Below are 22,078 nucleotides of genomic sequence, written 5' to 3'. Positions count from 1 at the left end.
CAGTCAGCTATGTGGGATCTAGCTGCCTTAACCACCACACAACCAGCTGGCCCCTTAGTTATCTTTTTAAAGGCTGTATCACCAAATACAGTCATATCCTGAGGTATTAAATGTTAGCATTAAAAAATATAAATTTTGATAAGACACAGTTCAGCCCTTAGTAATACATATGAGGTAACTTCAAGAATGTTTGTGGATAGGTGGAAGTGAAGTACAAGTTTATTTTGGTACAAAATTGCTTAAGTCTATGCATTTTTCTCATAATATGTATTTTCCATGACCTTTTTATTATTTATTTATTTAAATTTTTGCCATAGGGCATGTGGGCTTGCTGGAGAGAGAGACAGTGAACAGGAAAGTGAGAAATCATCCTCCAGCCCCGGGGAATGACCACACTCCAATCCCTTCTCCTCCATTCTTCGGTTGGGATTTGGGCCACACACCCCCGCCCCCCCAAGCCCAGTGTGATTTTCGGATCACCAGGTCCAGGATTCAAACAGTGATAGACCATGTGGGAATGCAGCACCTTAGCCACTACACCACCTGCTGGCCCATTCTTTGACTTATTTAAATACTGTTCATATTTGAGCACCATATCAATTTATTGAAAACATTTAATGGGCAGGTCCTATAGAGTACTGGAAATATAAGATATTAATAGAATGTTCTTGTTTTGAATAATAACTCTGATATTCACTAATTAGTGCTCATCTGAAGTGAAAACCATTAAGTTTTTTCCCTGATGGGTATAGGATGCCTAGAACAATTACATGGTGACACCATGAAGAATACGTTATTTAAAGAAGAGAGAATTCAGTTAAGTTTGACATGACCATTGAAACCTTCTGAAGGAAATAGACCTCAGCTGGGAACCTAAACATAAATAAAATGCAAAGAGCTGAAGAGGAAAGAAAAGGGAACTTCAGGAAAGTAAAATTATGTTACCATGGGGCCAGCAGATGGCATGGTGGTTGAGGCACTGGACTCACACATGACTGACAATGGTTTTTAGTCCAGGACCTGGTGGCTTGAAACACACTGGGCACATGTGCATTCATGGCAAAATCCCAAGGAGAAGGATAAAGAGAAGAGATTGCCTGACCATCCTCTCTGAAGGGTGATTCTTGCTTTCCCTTTCACTGTCTCTCTGATGAATACATGTACCCTAAGGCAAAATAAATAAATAAATAAATAAATAAATAAAAGTAACCAATGAATGAATGACATATATATGGACAAAGAGCATAATACAGTGAAAATACATACAGTGAATAAATCAGTCTGGCTAGAGTGAAAGGTCATTGAAAGTATTCTGCAATGCAAAGCTATTCTAAGAAGACTATACTGGCCACAAAGTGACACTCAGGTGATGGTGTTAAAACTCAGAGGATGATAGAGAAGCAAGAGTTACTATGAAGGAAGTGGAAATTCAGCAATTATTTTGAGTATGAGAACTATATAAGAATTCTCAGAATATTCTAAGATGACTGGTGCAGATATAAGTGTTAAATATTATAAGATGACTGATGAGATATAAACATGCTATATATAGATCAACGACCATTTTTACTGTGTATTCTAACATGGTCTGATAATAGTGAAAATAGTGAAATTATGACAATAAACTTTTCCAAATGGTTAGTTGTAGGAGTAAATGTGTTTTCTTCCTATCTGAAGGACATAATCCTTTTTGTAGAAGCTCATTATATTTCTTTAAAGAAATTAGTACAATTTTTTTTATATACTATTCTAAAAAATGACTACAAAGGTAGTTAGAATAGCAGAATATTAAATATAGGAGACAACAGAGAGGTTATTTAAGCAGTTCACTTTTTCACATATAATTTCACCAGGTCATAGAAAGTTTAAATTAAATATATTTATATGAATGAATTAATAAAGCCATCAGAATACTACATGGCTCATAAGAACTGCTTAGTAAATACTGGCTAGAGTTGATATTTTAATTATTATCACATTCATATTCCCTTCTGCACAATGATATGTGAAGAAATACCTGTAGGTGAAAGCCCTTAAAGTATACGCTAAGTAAGTTTATGTAAGTATCTACTTTAGAGGTGGGTGTATACTCATACAAATATTTTTATATAATTGCATATTTCTAAGAGCACTTTTAAATATAGATAAATTGAAGCAATTTCAAAAACTCAGATGCATGAAAAAAAATAGTCCCTATTTGTCTAAGGTAGTATTTCCTATGTTTCACATGTAGAGTAAAAACATGAAATAGAAAAAAAGGGCATTTCTGCAGAGTAAAATTATGTAACCAATGACATATATATGAACAAAGTATATAGTATCATGCACAGATAAGGTTGTGTGAATATTGAGAAAATATTATCAGTATTATTATCATAGCTTTTGTGAGCAATATTCAAGTAGACATTTGAGATTAATTGCCTGTGAATAATTTCTATTTTATACATGACAACATATTCATTCTCTATACTTTGTCTACTCTCAAAAACAATGAATTCCTTAGTAGCAGACCCTGTATAAGTGCCCAAATGTGATTCTCAGGAGGTACAGGTTTATAGGGAAGTTTACATGCACCTAAGGGATTCTTAAATAAAAGGTGATTATTACCTGCTTGGATTTGAGGCCTGGATTGTTATCTTCAGCTGTAGCTGTGAAGGAGCAGCTGCCTATGGGCAGCTCCATGCTTTTCTCACCAAGCATAGGAAAAGCTAAACCATCTGGGGGTCCTGTTCTTCAGCTTGGCTTAGTGTACTCAGAAGAGTCCAACTTTTCTGGAAAGACATTCAGAATGTTGCTTAATTTAGCAATTACTGTGCAAGTTGGGCATGCCACATCGTACAGTACCATATATTTTATAGCTTTAAAGCAGCATATTTACTCAGGAAAATAAGCAAATAACTAAGTGACAGCATGTTTGAACCTCATAAGGCCAATACTTAATTTTGAATATTCCTATTAATCATGTTATCTAAATATTCAAAGATTTCAATAGTAGGTTATCTGAAACATTACGCTAAGTAAGTTTATGTATCTACTTTAGAGGCTGGTGTCACTAGATAACATCATACACTTCAAATCTGGTTGTTAGTAAACAGGTTGGACAGCTTGGGAACTTGCCAGGTGCCTCCTCTGCCCTGTTGCCAACCCATAAAAACAAGCAAGTTATATAAATGGTCTAGTTCTGTTCAACTTATTTTATGCTGCAGTGCTTTAAGGACAGAACACTTAATGAAACTTAATGAAAGATAGCTTAGCTATGCTTTCCAAAGTCAGTTGACTAACATTAGCACATTTAAGAAGTCATCCGTTGTATGATGCTGACCTTGATCCTGATGCATAGATATAAGATGACATATTTGTCAGAGCACCATGTTGGCTGCCAGCTGGCATCAGGGGAACCTTCCACAGTTAGACACAACTGTCAAAGTTTACTGCATTTGCCTTTGTGGGTTAATGCATCCTAGAGAAGAAACAAGAAATAAACAAGGGGTATAAGCAGTTCTTCATAGTGCTGACATATATGTAATAAAGTGCCTCCTATAAAGTAATTCTTACACTTTAAAGTAATTGGTATACAAAGATAGAACAGATGCCACTTATGTTACCCAAACTTAAAATCTGTCCTACTGACCGTTGGAGTGTAAGTCCTTTGGATCAGAAAGGAAAATAGTGTTTTTTGTGTGTATCCAGATACCACCCTACTTCCAAACAGAAATACACTTTGGTTTACTTTAGGAAGACTCATCCTTCCTAAAGATAATTCTTCCTATAAGTTACAAAAACAAACATTTTACAGTTTTCACTAGTGTATATTCAGAGGTAGATCATGTAATGTCATTTTTTTTAACTTTGTTGAGCATGAAACCCATATCTACATTTTATAAGTTTTCTTATACTAAAAATTGACTTCTAATTTTAAGACAATATCCCCAAAACTGAAGTATTAGACATAGCCATTTGACTGAAACTGTTATGAAGAGCCTTAAGAATACCTTGCCTTTTACTTTTTTTATAATACATTTTCCAAAGCACAACCTTTTTTTAGCTTTCATAATAACTCTGGAAATTGTAAATTGCACAAATGACTGAGACTTTGAGGACAGAGATGGAACCTATCGCTATTTCACTAAAATTTTTCTCCCTCATATCCTTATGTTCAAGTCCTAATTCCTGGTCCCTCTGAATGTGACTGTACTTATATTTGGAGACAAAACTTTTAACAGGATAGAAAAATGAGGTTGTTAGGGTGGATCATAATCCAGTCTGACTAGTGTCTTTATAAGAAGAGTAAACTGGACAAACAAAAAAAGACACCACTGATACATGTTCTCAGAGAGGTGATCATGTAAAGAGGCAGCCAGAGGGTGGCCATGCAAGCTGAAGACAGAAGCCTGGAACAGATTTATTCTTTATGTCCGTAAGAGAAGATAAACAAAGCCAATGTTTCGATTTTGAACTTCCAGCCTCCCACTGTCAGAAAATAAGCATCTGTTGTTTTAGCCATCCAGTCTATGGTTCTTTGTTATGACAAACCTTACTTAACTAACACAGTTCCTCAGTATCTGACACAGTAACTCCTGTGATGTTGATGTTCTATGGCTATTAATGATTGAGTGTCTTGATGGAGGAAACTGTCTCTTTTATCCCAGTCCAAAGTATCTGAATGAGATCCTGTATAGCCTCTTTTTCCTCACTCTTTTCCTGAACAATCTGACTGAGTTTATGGAATAGTTGGGAGTGAGACAGGTATATTTGGGTGCTGGTATTAACCTGTACAGTTCTTGTCCTGTTCTCTTCTATCTCCATAACAGATTTCTCAGAAAAATCTGATTTTCAGATATTATTTTGCTCTCAAAGTGTTTTTGGCGTAATGACAACCACAGAAGAAATAGCAGAAATTGTATGGATTAGTGGAACATGATATAATCTTTTTTTTTCCTGTTTTTTGGTTTTATTTTTCTTTTTTGTGTCTCAGAACTTATAAAGGTTTTATGTGTAGGAAGAGAGCTTTGGCTCTCAAATATGTTCCTCAGGAAAAATAGTCTCAGTCTTCACCTTTAGATTTTGTGATATGCTTCCAGGGGTGTGCATTCTTATAACCAACAAAAGGAAGTTTCTGAGTTGGTTTCTAGAGAATAAAAACTTCCATCTGGAATCTAGTAAAACTAGTCATTCAACTCACTTGAGAAAACCAGCAGTTTGACATTTAAAGTGACCACTTGAAATTTTTATTTTGCAGGTCACATTGGTCTTGAAGACAAACTGGTGAGGATTTTATAAATCTACAAATCATAACCATCCAATTATATTTTACTGTGAATGTGATTATTTTTGGCAATTGTGACAGGAAGAACAAAATCTAAGTATGAACAAACAATTACATTTCTTTTCTTGCTTTAAGCCATGTGCACTCACCAAGGGAGTGATGGAGACACAGAGACTGGTGAGAAGGAAAGTGAGAAATCTGCCCCTACATACCCAGAGAGGATGGCCACATTGCAAACCCTTCTCCTTCATTCTCCTCCTGGGAACTTGGCAGCATGCACACACATGCACATCCAGTGTGTTTCAAGCCACTGTGTCCAGGACTTGAACCACAGCTGTTCATGTAGAAGTCCAGCAACGTAACCACTACGCCATCTGCTGGCCCTACATTCCTTTTATAGGAGTCTGGCTATGAATGCCACTTACAGTTCACAGATCTTAAATTCTTTTTGCAGTGTTTGCCTTAAGTAAGAGAAAAGGGGCTGCTCTGTTTTTCATTTGGGAAGTCAAAACTAGAGCTCAGGTAAAAATGAAGTGCTAATTTTCACCAGAAATGGCAGGGGGTTTTTCCTATTTTCAATGAACATATCAAGCCTCTGAGTAGAACATACTTCAATGCATAATCTATAGTCTTAACCCTTATGCCTTTTTCATGTTCTATTATACTGAAAGAGTATGGTCATGTTAGATATGGGTTTGCACAAGATAGGATTACTGGGAATGTATGTAATAATGTGGAGTGCTGATATGCTATGCAATAATAAAACAGCAATTATTATGGAGATTAACACTACCTAGCTAAAATTATTTCTATTTTTAATAATACTAAGAATCAAGTATAGGCAAGAAATTAAGTTTTACTAAATCACTCCATGCAGGTTTTGGTAGAACAGAAAAATGAACTCATGAACCAGTGTTAAGAAACACTTCTTTCATTTTAAAAGTTCTTGTACTTCAAAAGATATAATTATTGTTGAAAATCTTTGAAGAATACTTTCAACATTGTGTATTACAATTTGCAGATTCAGCTTTGAGAGTTAACTATTCGCCTAATAGCTATCACTGATTCTGGTTTTTGAAGTGTTTTTTCCTTCTCTATCCTTTCCTACTTAGCTATAAACATACTGGTTCAGCTACTTCTCTTCTTCATTATTATTTAAAAAAAAAAAAACTTTCATCTTCCTGACTCTGTTCTAGAAATGACATATCCTTTCTAAGACTGTCAGATTTATCTTACCAGAATATTATCATCAAAAAATAAAAACTCATTCTCCAGTGGTAAAAGTTAAACTTATAAATTGCATGGCAAAATATAATCACAGCTTCTTCAACTGAGTCTATTATCTTTTCTCAGGAAAAATCACTTGTTTAATTACTGTTTATGGGTATAAACTAAAAAACTGCTTAAGTAAAGGAGCACAATTTTAAAATAGAACTCAATAGTAATTCAGAGGAAAACACTCCTACTGGCAAACATATTGTAATCAAAATCTCCCCCAAGTTGCCCTTAACTATTCCAATTCCACTATGGTTCCCGAAATTTGTATTCAAGTATAGAGGGGATTTTAAGAAGTTCTTGAACAAATGGAATTAAAGTACGAGTGAATTTTGGTACAAAAAATGTATAAATCTATGCATAGTTGTTCATAATATTCTTTCTTTCCAAACTTTTTGAAGATTCCTTCATACACTGCCACCACCACACTTAAATATCCCATCAACTAATACATTCTCCTTAGATTATCCAGAGCAGGGGACAGCAGGTAGTATAATGGTTAAGGCACTGGCACGTGTTCAACAGCAGTTCGAGTCCTGGACCGAGAAGCTTGAAACTCACATTGAGTACGTATCTGTGCATGCCCAAAATGGAGGAGAAGGGATTGTGGCATGATCGTTCCCTCTAGAGGGGAGGTGATTTCTTGCTTTCTGTCTCTTTGTTTCTCCAGTAAGAACATGTGCCCTATAGCAACAATTTCAGGGGCGGGGGGAGATTACCCAGAGCAAGTTAGATCATTAAAAGCATTATTAGTATGTTTAAGAATATATACAAAGCACAAAACTAAATTACACATAGAAATTAGAATATTTATTCAAATTAAAACTTATGTAGGATTTCGAGACTCAAAGACTCTTTTGCTTAGCAGTGCCTCATATATTTTGATTTCTAGATCAGGTTCTCAAATAAAATGGGGAAACTGTAGATTGACACTCTTCCTGAGGTCAATAACACTCTCAGCTCTTCCAGATTCCACTTTAGGTATTTCTATGCATATGTGGATTACAAGTTAGTCTCTTCTAAATCATGAATTGGACCACTCTTCAGTTTCCTTGGCCCTATCAGCCTGTCAGACCCAGATATAGGGTCTATTTTCCTAAGTAAGAAAGAACATTTTTCTGACATGCATTACTTGTAGTAGACAGCAGAAGTAGCTTTAATTTCTGGCTCTCTTTTGTATCCATGCCCTTTCATGGATAACTTTGTAATCCCCACTTCCAACTTTGATTCTGAGCTCAGTCAGTCCTGAGACTTGCTTTCGCCATTTGGATTAGTTAGAATGATACCTACAGAAGACAGTAAAGTGCATGTGAAATTGAGCTTGCTCTCTCTCTAGTCCCCATTTCATCTCCATGAGAATGTGTGGGCTATCTTTTTGGAGCAGACATGTGGAGTAGACGTAACGTTATTCTGTTTACTCAGGTTAATCTTCGGATATTTTAGTGAGCTCATCTAAGATCAGCAGAACTGCTTATTTGTCAGCATAAATGTGTGTCATAAATGCCTATATCACACTAAGTTTTTGTGGGGGTTACATAGCATTATTATGACAAGAGATAGCTCATAGGCTCCTCTTCTGCTTTACTCAGATTTCAAATTAGCTAGGAAAAATTATATAGCCGTCTATGGCAAAGCTTACACAATAATGAAAGGTACAGACTAGATAAAGTTGAACCTTTCTGTAAATAAAAAAGACAACATCTGGAGTAACTCTCTTATCTTGCAATCTTGCAAGATAAAGGATACAAAGTGAGAACTGCTTTATCCAGCAGTTTACATTGTTAATAGCTACTTTTGCACTATAATTAGGATACACTAAAAGGAGATCCATCCAAAGTAGGAATTTTCTCAATCAAAATACAAACCACTTGATACTATGGTGGAAGAGGCTGTAAAGTAAATTAGACATAGCATCTACCCTCTAAGAACTAATAACCTAATCGAGTGACTGGTATCAAATATACACAGAATTCTTCCTCTCTCTCTTTTTCTTTCTCTCTCTCTCTCTTTTTAAAGATGTTTTTATTTAGTTAGTTCCATTTTTTTGGCTTATTATTATTTTTTTATTTGACCAACAGAGACAGAGAAAAGGAGAGAGCAAGTCACCAGGTCTTAGACTCAGACCTCAGTTGGCTATGTGAGAATCCAGTGCCCTTAGCCACCATGCCACCTGCTGGCCCCGATATACAGAATTCTTTATTCTCAATATCTTAAGCTGGTTATGCTTCTGTCAATTCTCAGGACACCATCACCTCTTATGTCCAAAATGCAAATAGCCTCCTTTGATTCATTCTTTACTATGCTAGAGTTATCTTCACAAACCATAAATCTGACTGGTCAGGTTTTTGGCACCAGTGAGAAGTCAACAGCTGCAGCATTATATCCTCAATTAGGAGAGTTCTGAAAAGACATGATGAAGGGAAACCATCCCAGCAGAACTTCTAACAGTAGTTTGTTGCCTTCTTTGCCTGGGCTGAAAGTTTAGATATATAAATCTACACAAATTTAAGGGAAGTGGCTGAAGGAACAGCAGATGGCATAATTATTACACTGCTGGAGTTCCATGTAGTTTGTCACAGTTCAAGTCCTAGATCGGGTGGCTTAAACTCATGCCAGGTACATGTATGTGCATGTCCAAAATTCCAAGAGGAGAATGGAGAAGGGATTGAGGTGCGGCCATTCCCCCAGGGGATGATTTTTCACTTTCTTTCCTTCCGACAAGAACACCTGCCCTATAACAAAAATATCTTTAAAAAAATAATAAAGGACAGTGGCTAGTGGTTTGGTTAGAGAGGGAGACAATTTGGAAAAAATAGAATAGAGGACTGACAGCAAGAAGGTCTGAAGAAGAGATGTACGGATGACCTCTTAGAATGCACACAAAGCATGAGAGTATTTTTGACCCATGTAATGTGTCCTCAAAAAGAAATATTATATGCAAAAGATACTCTCAGTAATTAGGTAGAGAAGATTAAATTTATGTGGATATCAGTTCTTCTCCCAGACATGACACTGATAGAACATGAGAACTATGTGCTTTTAGCAACATGGGACTCTTTTTAAAGATGTTTTTATTTAGTTAGTTCCATTTTTTTGGCTTATTATTATTTTTTTATTTGACCAACAGAGACAGAGAAAAGGAGAGAGCAAGTCACCAGGTCTTAGACTCAGACCTCAGTTGGCTATGTGAGAATCCAGTGCCCTTAGCCACCATGCCACCTGCTGGCCCCGATATACAGAATTCTTTATTCTCAATATCTTAAGCTGGTTATGCTTCTGTCAATTCTCAGGACACCATCACCTCTTATGTCCAAAATGCAAATAGCCTCCTTTGATTCATTCTTTACTATGCTAGAGTTATCTTCACAAACCATAAATCTGACTGGTCAGGTTTTTGGCACCAGTGAGAAGTCAACAGCTGCAGCATTATATCCTCAATTAGGAGAGTTCTGAAAAGACATGATGAAGGGAAACCATCCCAGCAGAACTTCTAACAGTAGTTTGTTGCCTTCTTTGCCTGGGCTGAAAGTTTAGATATATAAATCTACACAAATTTAAGGGAAGTGGCTGAAGGAACAGCAGATGGCATAATTATTACACTGCTGGAGTTCCATGTAGTTTGTCACAGTTCAAGTCCTAGATCGGGTGGCTTAAACTCATGCCAGGTACATGTATGTGCATGTCCAAAATTCCAAGAGGAGAATGGAGAAGGGATTGAGGTGCGGCCATTCCCCCAGGGGATGATTTTTCACTTTCTTTCCTTCCGACAAGAACACCTGCCCTATAACAAAAATATCTTTAAAAAAATAATAAAGGACAGTGGCTAGTGGTTTGGTTAGCGAGGGAGACAATTTGGAAAAAATAGAATAGAGGACTGACAGCAAGAAGGTCTGAAGAAGAGATGTACGGATGACCTCTTAGAATGCACACAAAGCATGAGAGTATTTTTGACCCATGTAATGTGTCCTCAAAAAGAAATATTATATGCAAAAGATACTCTCAGTAATTAGGTAGAGAAGATTAAATTTATGTGGATATCAGTTCTTCTCCCAGACATGACACTGATAGAACATGAGAACTATGTGCTTTTAGCAACATGGGATTTTTCTCACTGAGATTGACTGGCTACTACTACTGCCAAATGCCTTATCCAACCCAATGAGTTGATATTATTCCCTCATCAAGTAGATTGAAAAGCATGTTAATTATATTGGACCCCTTCCTTTATGAAGGATGTAGCAAGTTACCCACATTGGAACAGATAGGCATTTGCATTTGGATTGTTTCCCCCTGCCTGAAATGTTTCTGCCAGCACGGTCTTCTGTGCACTTACACAGTGCTCACTGCTGTCATGCTATCTCCCAGAATACAGCTCCTGACAGGGGAACACATGTCCAATTGTAAAAATAAATGGAAAGCCACAACAGTCAAAAGAAAGACAGGGCCATTATGATGATTAATTTTATGGGTCCACTTGACTGGGCTAAGGGATGCCCAGTTTACTTCAAAACATTATTTCTGAATGCATGCGAGAATGCTTCCTAAAGATAACAGCATTTAAATCAAAAGACTGAGTAAAAGAGATCCAACCTCATCAATGTGGGCATCTAATCCCTAGAGGGTCTAGATAGAACAAAAAGGGAGGAAAGGTGAAGTTGCTTACTCATCTGGAGCTAGGACATTCATCATCTTCTTCCCTTGGACCTCCAAACTTCAGGTTCTGGGCCTTCGGACCACAGGAACTTATATAAGCAGTGTCCCCCTCAACCTCCATTCTCAGGCCTTAGGTTCTTAGGCCTTCACAGTGGAGACTGAATTTCATCACCAGTTCTCCTGACTCTTTAGATTTTTTCAGACTCCATAATAGTGTTAGAAACTTTCTGTAATATACTTCTTATATACATATATATATATATATATATGTATCACTTTGACTTTCTCTGGAAAACCCTGACTAATACAGTCACAGAGGACTTGGACCTATCTGGAGTACATGTTTGGTTAAGAACACTGTCAAGGTGAGAAGCTGGTTGAGGTCAAAGGGAATGTAAGATGAATAATGCAAGTATTTTATAAATTGTGGACTATGGCCATTATACCATATTCAGGACAATAACAACTGCGTAACATTTTTTGGCTGTTAGGAATATATATATCTGAATATATGAATTTATTCATGTACTTTCTTATTACTTCATATAAAATTGCTATGAGTGGCTAGTTAGTGTATTGACCTTTAGGTTGCAGACATGGGAATATGACAAAATTAATTGATAAACTAATATTACTCAGCGATAGATACCATAATAGTTGGGCCTTTGCTCCCATATTGCACATAATTAGGAGGCTGAGTGGCCAAAGCAGTGGACTGTGCCAATCATCATTTTCTCTCTGCACCAAATCTACTCTCCAAGCCTCAGCTTTATGACATTGGGACTAGGACTCTGCTAACTGCATATTTCTTTTGCCAGCTGGCTCCTGAGTATTAAATTCTGTCAATAAGGGAAGAGTAGAAGGTAGAGATTTCCTGTTGGTCTGGCCAGTATTGTCTCAGCAATAATACTTTGCCCTGGTGGTAGTAAGTCTGTCCTTTGCAGCTTCCTGCTTTTATCCAGATATTAATAACAAGCTCATTGTGCTCTTTAAAAGTACAGCATTGTCTAGACTATATCCCCTTGGTAGAGTTCAGAACCCTAAATTCAAATGGCCCTCCTCAATTTGAATTTCTAATTGGCTAACTTTTACTTTTTGAGGATTTTTGTTTGTTTGTTTTGCATTAGGGCATGTGTGCTCACTGTGGGGAAAAAGAAAGAGACAGACACAATGAGAGGGAAAGGAAGAAGTCACCTCCTGGGGTGGGGTGGATGGCCATGCCACAATCCTTTCTCCTTCATTGTCCCCCCGAGATCTTGGGCATATACTCACATACCCCTAGCATAATTTTTAAGCCACCAGGTCTGGGACTCGAACCATGGTTGGCCATGTGGGAGATCAGCAACATAACCACTATGCCATCTTCTCATCCCTCCAATTGTCAAACTCCTATAAATTCCCAAGACCAAACAGTTGGTATGGCTGCACTGCAGTTATTATCTACAGATCACACTAGTTTCTATGTTTCAGCTACTCTGGTGTAACATTTGCTCATTTAGACCTCCAACACCTGTGAAAATAATTCTCCATATTATATGCCCTATGTTGAAATACTAAATGTAGTTTCTGTTTTACAGACTGGACCCTGTGCATACAGTTTGCAAGATTTAAAATGGCAGTAGTTTCTCACTGCCCTTAGAATTAAAGTCCAAATTCTCTCACGGCTTGGAGAGCACTTCACGTTCTTGTTCTCCTGGCTTGCTTTCTGTAGAATCTTCTCATTACCTATCTGACTTTAGCCAGACTGAACCAATGGATTGTCAGAAAAGTCATGGGTTGTAGGAAAAGTCATGACGTGTGTTTCTTTGCAGACATTTGTCATGTCTTTTCTGACAACCCAGTATTTACCATTCTCAGACTGCTTCTTCCTGAACCTTTGCGTATTACATTTTCCCCACTTACCTAGGTATAACATATACATTTTTTTCACTAGAATAAACTTTTCCATTTATTTCCCTTTCTTACTTTATATATCCTCCTGGTCTTTAAGAATTCCTACACTTTAATAACTATTCAAGAATCATTTTTTGGACATACAAACACCTCACACATGCAAACATAACCCATATATCACTATCTCCAGGGCTATTTTGTTTCTATTACAGTACTTAACAATATCATTCATTGTTTCCCCCAATAGAATAGCACTAATCCTCAATAGGAGTTCAATAAATAGTTATTAAATAACTTAGGTAAATATATTATACATGGTATGTAAGGAAAATACCAAAAACAAATTTAAAAAATAGATGTTCTTCTGAACAACAACAACAAAACTGGAAACCTTTATGGTTAATTAAAAGTCTATTATAAACATATTAGACTTATCTAGATAATTGAGGGTGATCTTCTATATTGAGATCAGCTGATTAGCAACCTTAATTTCAACTGCAATCTTAATTTACTTTGCCAGGTAATGTAACATCCTCACAGGTTCTAGATTTGAACCTCTTGGGGGGAACATAATTTTATCTAACACAATCAGAATTGGAACCTAAAAGATTGTGTGAGTTGAATTGTTATAAATTACTGCCAAGGTTCTATGCCCTTCTTTTTTTCACAGTTGTTTAAAAATAAATTATTTATATAATTTTATTTAGTTTTTTGTTTGCTTGTTTGTTTTAATTTACTATAGGATATGTGCATTCACCAGAGAATGACAGGGAGAAAGATAAAGCAGGAAAGCAGAGAAAGCAGAAAAAGCAAGCCACCAGGGCCAGGACTCGAACCATGATGGGCTATGTGGGAGTCCAACACCTTAACCAACATGCCACCTGCTGGCCCCTTTATTTCCACAATTTTGATCCCAGTCTAATTGATATAAGGACATTTTCTTTATTCACCATGAAAACGGCCCAATGTGAATGGATATACTATTATGATTCTCACATAGGTTATGGCTTGTGCCTTTTCCTATGTATTAATGGTGAATGAAGATGAATTTTTAGAAGCAATTAGAGATTAGGTGAATATACAGTATAATTGCCAGTGAAAGGTCAGCAGGTGATCTGGCCCCAGTTGCCTCTTTCTGTGTTTCCTCTCCCCTAACACCAAATTGAAAGAGGAAAATGTTTAGTGGAACAAGGAGGCTGCGGTATCCAAATTTAACTATGCACACTTATGACCTCTAAAATTCCTGAGATTTTCTGAGAACTCAGACAATGAAGACACGACAGGTAATACAGAGCACTGATTTCATGCTGCACCCAGAGTTTGTTGTGACTTTTCTATATGGCACTCTAAATTATAAAAAAAATTTCAGGTTGAGCATATTAAACTTAATGTAAACTATCAATTTTTAGCACATATGAAAGTAAAAGAGGTTTCTAATGTAGAATACCATTAATAGGTGTTTCTCAAACCTATTTTCGCTTGTGTTTGAGCAAATTCAGTAGCTAACTGGTTGTAGATTTGGCAGTAGGCCAGGAGAGTAATTACTTCATAATTCTCTGTTTTATAATAAAATTCACTCCTATATCATATAGAAAACAGCAAACTTCAGAGCCAGCGGATGGCTTGGTGGTGGTTAAGGCACTGAACTCTCACATGGCTGACTGAAATTTGAGTCTTGTACCTGGCAGCTTGCTTTCTCATTTTCCCTCTCTCTCTGTCTCTCTGAGAAGCTGGCATGCCCTATAGCAAATTTAAAAATAGTAATAATAAATAAAATTATATAAATAATTGTTTTTTTAAAAAGAGGAAGTAGGAGGATGTCTATTGTTTTCGTGACTTAATGTCTTTTCTTTCTTATTTATTTATTTATTTATTTAAAAGTTATAAAATCAAGATGAAAATAAATCCAAAATAGAAACAATTCATTAATAACAAAAGTGGCCATTAATGAAACAAATACACACACACACACACACACACACACACACACACAATCTTTGTTTAGGAAAGTGGATTCACTTTTTGAAAGAACATTTAATAAAACTTTGACAAGTTTCTATTTTATTTATTCCTAGATGTTTTAAAACATCTAATAGTAATAAATTTAAAATAACCTATTAAAAATAAAAATAATACACATTCTGCATTTATGTGGGTAGCATAAAATTATATACATACACTATGTGTAGTTCTTTAAACATTTTTATTGCTTTTTATTTCTATTTTTTATACATTCAATCACATTGCTTAGCTTACAAAGAAAAAAAAAAGATCCTAAAACAAAATTTCTGCTAAATTTTATGTCAGAGAGAGAATGGTTAACATTTGAGGGGGAAAAAAAATCATGTAGTGTTCCTCACTAATACTTCAGAGGTCTGAAACTATAGAAAACACAGTATAACTGGGATTAATATAAGAAAGACAATGCTATCTACTAATCAATGAATATATACCCTCTGGAAAAGCCTATCTTTATAATAAAAGATAAGCAAATGTATACACATCTAAATATTTTAAGTAGTTGATACATATATATATGTATATATATATATAAATATAAATATGTGTGTGTGTGTGTGTGTGTGTGTTTGTGTGTGTGTGTGTGTGTGTGTGATATATACATTTTATTGGGACCGCAGGAGGACATGGTGGTTAAGGGCGCTAGACTCCCACATGGCTGACCACAGTTTAAGTCCCAGACCTGGTGACTTGCTTTCTCACTTTCCCTTTTTCTCTTTCTCCCTCTAGATATAGTATTCTTGACTGATCTGAGAAGTTTTTCACGTTGGGTAAATTCTCTTTACAAGCCAAATGATGTGTAGCGACTGAATGTTTAAAAAATAAGATGAAAAAAAATTCTTAAAAAAATGAAAAACTATTTGCTGATGATGGTGTATATAGTAATATCTTTTTCTTGACTGATATGCTTGGTAATTGTGCTGGAAAAAGAAATGTTATGCACTGTAAAGATATATGTGATTAAATGTAATGATTAAGAAAAAATATTACTGGGACCAGCAGTTAGCATAATGGCTATGTCACTGAACTTCCATGTAGTAGACCGTGGTTTGAGTCCCGGACCCAGTGGCTTAAACTAACGCCGGGTGCATGTGCATGCGTGCCCAAGATCCTGAGAGGAGAATGAAGGAGAAGGGATTGTGGTGTGGCCAGCCCCCTGGGGTGTGATTTCTCACTTTCTATCTCTCTGTCTCTCTCTGTCTTTCTGGCAAGCGCACACGTCTCTCTCTGTCTTTCTGGCGGGGGGTTGGGCCCTATAGCAAAAAAAAAAAAAAAAAAAAATTACTTATGCCAAACCTAGTTATGTTACTGAAACAATGAAAACATAAAAATAGAACCTACCATGATTGCTATAAGGTTTAAACAAATCATTATACATAGACTAAATAGAATATAAGTTTCCATATACTATACACATATGAACTGTGATTAACAATAAGGTGATATTTATAAGGCCTTTCTGAAAATAATTGAATCAAAAGTAAAACACAGATCTGTATGATACAAAATAAGATATTCTATGAAAAATGTGGTCAAAAATTGATGTTGAATTAATTTAACTATTATCATTAGCTGGAGTAATTTTTAAAATTTGTTATATGACATTATGTTATTTTAAATAATACAGGTTGGAGTGTGGAGATGGAAGTGGAGAGTGGTGAAAAACATGAAATATTCAAATGTCTCTGGAAAGAGACTCCCCAAAACTACAGGTTTTCTAGTTTTATATAGTAGTCAAGAAGCCTTGTATTACAAATGCATAGTATCAAGATCACTATTCTTAAAATCACAGACAGTCATGGGGCCGGCAAGTAGCGTGGTGGTTAAGGGTGCTGGCCTACCACATGGCTGAGTGTGGTTCGACTCCTGGACTAAGTGGCTTGGTTTCTCACTTTGTCTCCCTTTTTCTCTCTCTCTCTCTCTTCCTCTCTGGTTGAATTAAATAAATAAATAAAGTAAATAAAATTTAAAAATATATATTTTAAATCACAGACAGTTCTTGTCCTTAAGGAACTTACAAGTAGAAAAAATAACAGTAAGCAGATACACACACACACACATATGAATTGGGATCATAACAGAATTCCAGAGGAAGTTATCTTTTTAAAAATATTTTGCCAGAGGGTGTGTGCACTTGCAGAGAGAGACAGAGGCAGAGAAAGAGAGAAAATCTGAGAGAGCACCCTCTCTCGTGGGTCGACTATGCCACAATCCCTTCTCCTCCATTTATCCCTCCATGTGGGATTTTGTGTACGTGTGCACACATGCTGAGCTCATTTCTCAAGCCAACAGCCACACTGTCACCTATGTGGAATTAACCCGTGTTAACCATCATGCCATGGCCTGCCCCACCTCATCCCTTTTTTAAAGACTTAGTGTTTCTGGGGACCAGCAGTTAGCGTAATGGCTATGTCGCTGGACTCCCACGTAGTCGACCACGGTTCGCATCCCGGACCTGGTGACTTAAACTCACGCTGGGCGCATGTGTGTGCGTGCCCAAGATCCCGAGAAGAAAATGGAGGAGAAGGGACTGTGGCGTGGCCATCTCCCCTGGGGGGCGATTTCTCACTTTCTGTCTCTCTGTCTCTCTATGTCTGGCGAGTGCACGCACCCTATAGCAAAAACCTCTCCAAAAAAAAAAAAAAGACTTAGTGTTTCTGCAAGACCTTTCTATATTGACTTATTTTAGCACCCCTCCCCATTAGCTTTGAAATTTAGACCCAAAAGTAAAGTTCTAATACACTTTGTAACTGGTCAAGGATAATAGTCAAACTCACTATACATAAAGGGACCAATAAAGTCAATCTTCCTTACCATACATAACATAAAATAGGTTATGACTACATAGTCAAATGATTGATGTACCAAAAATTGTTCTAGGGACTCATTCATAATTAAAAACCCTTGCTGTATTATTTTTCCCAAACTAGTTCAATATATTCTATCCTCTTTCAGCTATAAAGTACTTGTTATGAGAGAATGATCCTTTTTATGAATGATCTATGGACACTCTAGTGTAAATTTCATAGAACCTTTCCTACTGAGCTGGAGAAATGTGATTAATGGAGAGCTATATAGTCAATCCTTAGCATCTTCAAATAAACTGAAATGTCAGATTTTGTTGAATTAGAGTTTGTCAGAAAATTCTGCTTTGGAAAAGAGTTAGTGCTATTATTAGCATTATGTGTCATTATGAACTAACCATGTTTATTCTAGTTAATATAAGCTATAAAGGTATCTCGTAAGACTTCCTCTTCAGTAAAAAAAAAAATAGGTAAACACAGGTCACCTGGGGTAATTTTTTTTTTTGAATATTCTGGGTCATGTTTGCCAGAGCAAGAGCAGTAACTGGATCTTTAGTTAGGCTCGGGAGAATCTCAGTAACATGGGATTATACCAGATTTCTTCTTCCCATTGGTTTCCTTTTTTTGTTTGTCTTTTACCATTTCCTTAGGCAAAAAAAAAAAAAAAAAAATCATGTTTAATTTTCTTAACTAACTAACATGCTATGTCTTCCATTATGGAATGAATTGCCTCACTATTTAAAAAATTAATCTAAATAAATGAGTCTATAAACTGTGATCTCCCCAAACTAAAAAAATATAGTACTGGGATTATGGTTTTTATTGTTGTAGTGTTGGTAAAGCACTATTCTGCAGAAAATAAAGAAATTACTCAGTGCAAAAAAAAGTAATCAATCAACGAATAAATAAACCTCCTCTTCAAAGTTTTTGAATTTTTATTTTTTGGAAGGGTTTTTGCCTGTTTTAGGGCTTGTTTGCTCACCGGAGAGACAGACAGTGAGAGGAAAAGTGAAAAATCAACTTTCAGAGGGGATGGTCATGATACAATCCCTTATCTTCCATTCTCCTCCCAGTATCTTGCGCATGCACACACACATGCCCGGCATGAGTTTCAAGTCACCAGTTCCAGGATTTGAACTGTGGTTAGACATGTGAGAGTCCAGCAACCTAATCCTTACACTATCTGTTGGCTCCCAAAGGCATCTTTTTTTTTTTTTTTTTCTTTTTTTGGAGAGGTTTTTGCTATAGGGTGTGTGCACTCGCCAGACAGACAGAGAGAGACAGAAAGCAGTGAGAAATCACCCCCCCAGGGGGGATGGAGCCCCCAAAGATTTTAATTGGATGTATGAAAGTGACAGAATTTTAAAAAACTTGTCATTGTCAAAATTGTGTAATTTCCTTGGAGCTGCTGTTGGTTTTCACACAGTGCTACAGGTCACCCAGATTAACAAGTCCTAAGCTGCCTCTGCATAATTTATTATAACAAAGTTGTGTCACATAATATGTAGACATAGTATAAGAATTTTTTTAGATAAGTGAAAAATTAGAATAATAATAAAACACTGCTATAGTCTGAATATCAGTTTCTCTGCTAAGATATACAGATATCATATTTAATTTTCACAATTCTCAGGGCTGATATTGTTAGTTTTCTTCACAACTTACAAACTGAATTTTAGAATAAACAATGTTAAATTGCATAGACATTTTTGTATATTTTGGCTCATACATATTAGTGCTATATTTTATTATGTTTGTCCATGCTCAGTGACTCTCCTTGAGGTGCTCCTCTGTGATGAAGAAATGCCGATCCTACCCTGTAGAACTTAGGTGAGACCATGTGACTAGCCTTGGCCAATGCAATGTGAATGAAAGTAACGTGTGACATTTTGAGTAGAAGACTTAAGGGCCTAGATGGGCCATCATTTTGTTTTGTCATGAGAGCTGGGACAACTCAAAATAGAGCCTGTTTCATCATCCAGGGCTCAGCAGTCAAAGTGATGTAAAACAGAGTTATAGCCAACTCAATATAGACATGTAATATATGCTAAAAATAAACCTTCATTGCCAGCCACTGACATATGGGGGTCAGTTATTTCCAAAGTATAGTCTATCCTGATTGACAGAGTTAGCCATATGAAATCTAGTTCCCTTTAACCACAAGGTCATGAGGCTGGCCCTACTATACTATAAGTTTAATTTAAATAATGGTATATTTTATTAGTTTTCTACATGGTCTGCTGATGTGATTTTGTTTAGGTTTTGCTATAGAGTGCATGCACTTGCCATAGATAGAGACAGAGAGAAGGAAAGTGAGAAATCATTACCCAGGAGTGATGGGTACAGCATAATCCCTTCTCTTCCATTCCACCCATGTACATACATATGTGGTATTCATAGGGTGCATGTGCTCACCGGAGAGGGAGAGAGAGAGACAGTGAAAAGTCACCCCCTGCCCCTGGGCGGGAATGGCCATGCCACAATCCCCTCTCTTCCATTCTCTAGGGATTTGGGACATGTATAAACATGTGCCTGGCATGATTTCTAAGCTGCCAGGTGCAGGACATGAACCACAGTTGGTCAAGGGGGAGTCCAGTGCCTTAACCACTGCAATATCTTCTAGCTCCCTACTTATCTTTTTGAAAAGTGAGCTCATAGGATTTGCATAAGCATTAAGCTAAAAAATTTTTTTACCTTAATTCTAAGGCAATGTAACAGGGAAATGGCCACTGGAAATATAAATGACTTGAAATTCTTGTAGTCATTACTCATGTAACTATTATTTTGTTCTGACTTATAACAGTTGTCTGGTGGTATACTTTTTTAACTTTCTAGAATTTATGTGAACCTACTGTATATGCATCCAGAGGCAAAAAGAAGAATGAAGCTTATTAATAGTGCTCATCTTTGCTAATAATTTTATCATTAGGTTTTTCCATAGCAAGTAACAATGCCAAACAGCTTCCAAATTCATTGCCTATTTTACATTCATAATAATAGAATTCCTGGGGCCATCAAGTGGCATGGTGGTTGAGGGAAAGTGACAAAGCAAGTCACCAAGTCTGGAACTTAAACTGCAGTAAGCCATGTGGGAGTCCAGTCCCCTCTTCTTCACTTTCCTCCTGGGGTCTTAGGCATGCACACATGCCTGGTATGATTTTTAAGTCACCGGGTCCAGGACCTGAACTGTGGTTGGCTGTGTGGGAATCCAGCAATGTAACAACTACACCATCTGCTAGTCTCTGAAATGAGGTAAGAATTATGGATCTTAATTTAAGTCCTTTGATGAGTTTCTCAGTAAGATCTGATTGAGAGTTATAAATTTATCAGGGATTATATAATTTAAAAAAATAATTATTTAATTTATTATGATGATCATTATTTTAATTTGCTATAAGGCATGTTCCCACCAGAGAGAGAGAGAGAGAGAATGAGAAAGTAAGCCACCAGGTCTGGGACTTGAACCATGATCAGCCATGTGGGAGTCCAGTGCCCTTAACTACCATGCCACCTGCTGATCCCATTAACTCATTTCAATTCCACCCAATTTGTTACATGCCCTGATTCTTACTATTTGTTTAACTAGTACAACACTCTTAACATAAATTTCCATATATAGTAAAGTAGCTCTCATTGTACCAACCCTTCTACAAAAAAAAAAAAAAAAAAATAAAAACAACCGGGGACCAAACCAGAGAATCAAAAAAAACAAGAGACTCTAAGAGCCCCTTTAGCAGGGGCTAAAGTGAAGGTGACATTTGAAAGAAGAACAAGTAGAATGTATGCCTTTTATTGCTTTTAGCCTAGAGCATGTTCTAGTCATTACCATGAGAACCAGTTAAAACTCTAGTGAAATTTTTAGTCTTTCTAACTTGAAGGATTACAGAATAGGTTTTCAGATAAATATAGTCACTGAAATTTGCAAAGTGAACCTCAGAAAAAATAATACCAAAGAAGAATATGTCAAATTCCATGTGAAACTGTTTCTTGCACCAGAAATATGTATGCTCACTGCAGACTATAAACGTACCAGCGAACAAGGAAGAACTAAAGTAAAATTTAAATTCCCATCCATCACACAAACACCAGAGTTTGGATTTATCTTTGTCAAGATAACTGCCCACTTACACAGAAATAAATTTCTTTGTAGAAACATAACAGAATTTTT

At 36.4% G+C, this 22,078-nt stretch overlaps 1 long non-coding RNA gene across 2 annotated transcripts in view; it reads right to left on the bottom strand.

The window, feature by feature from the left end:
• Positions 1-22,078, bottom strand: part of LOC102484163 (uncharacterized) — a 181,592-nt gene that overhangs the window by 155,654 nt on the left and 3,860 nt on the right. For both annotated transcript variants that reach the window (XR_334768.1, XR_334769.1), the window contains exons 2-3: positions 3,323-3,460; positions 2,608-2,771 (exon numbers count right to left, since the gene is read on the bottom strand). This is a non-coding gene — a long non-coding RNA (uncharacterized LOC102484163). The remainder of the gene's footprint in view (positions 1-2,607; positions 2,772-3,322; positions 3,461-22,078) is intronic.

Source organism: Tupaia chinensis, unplaced genomic scaffold, assembly GCF_000334495.1.
Source record: "Tupaia chinensis unplaced genomic scaffold, TupChi_1.0 Scaffold000276_1, whole genome shotgun sequence".
Taxonomy (NCBI): Eukaryota; Metazoa; Chordata; class Mammalia; order Scandentia; family Tupaiidae; genus Tupaia; species Tupaia belangeri.
This window is presented reverse-complemented; position numbering and strand designations above follow the sequence as displayed.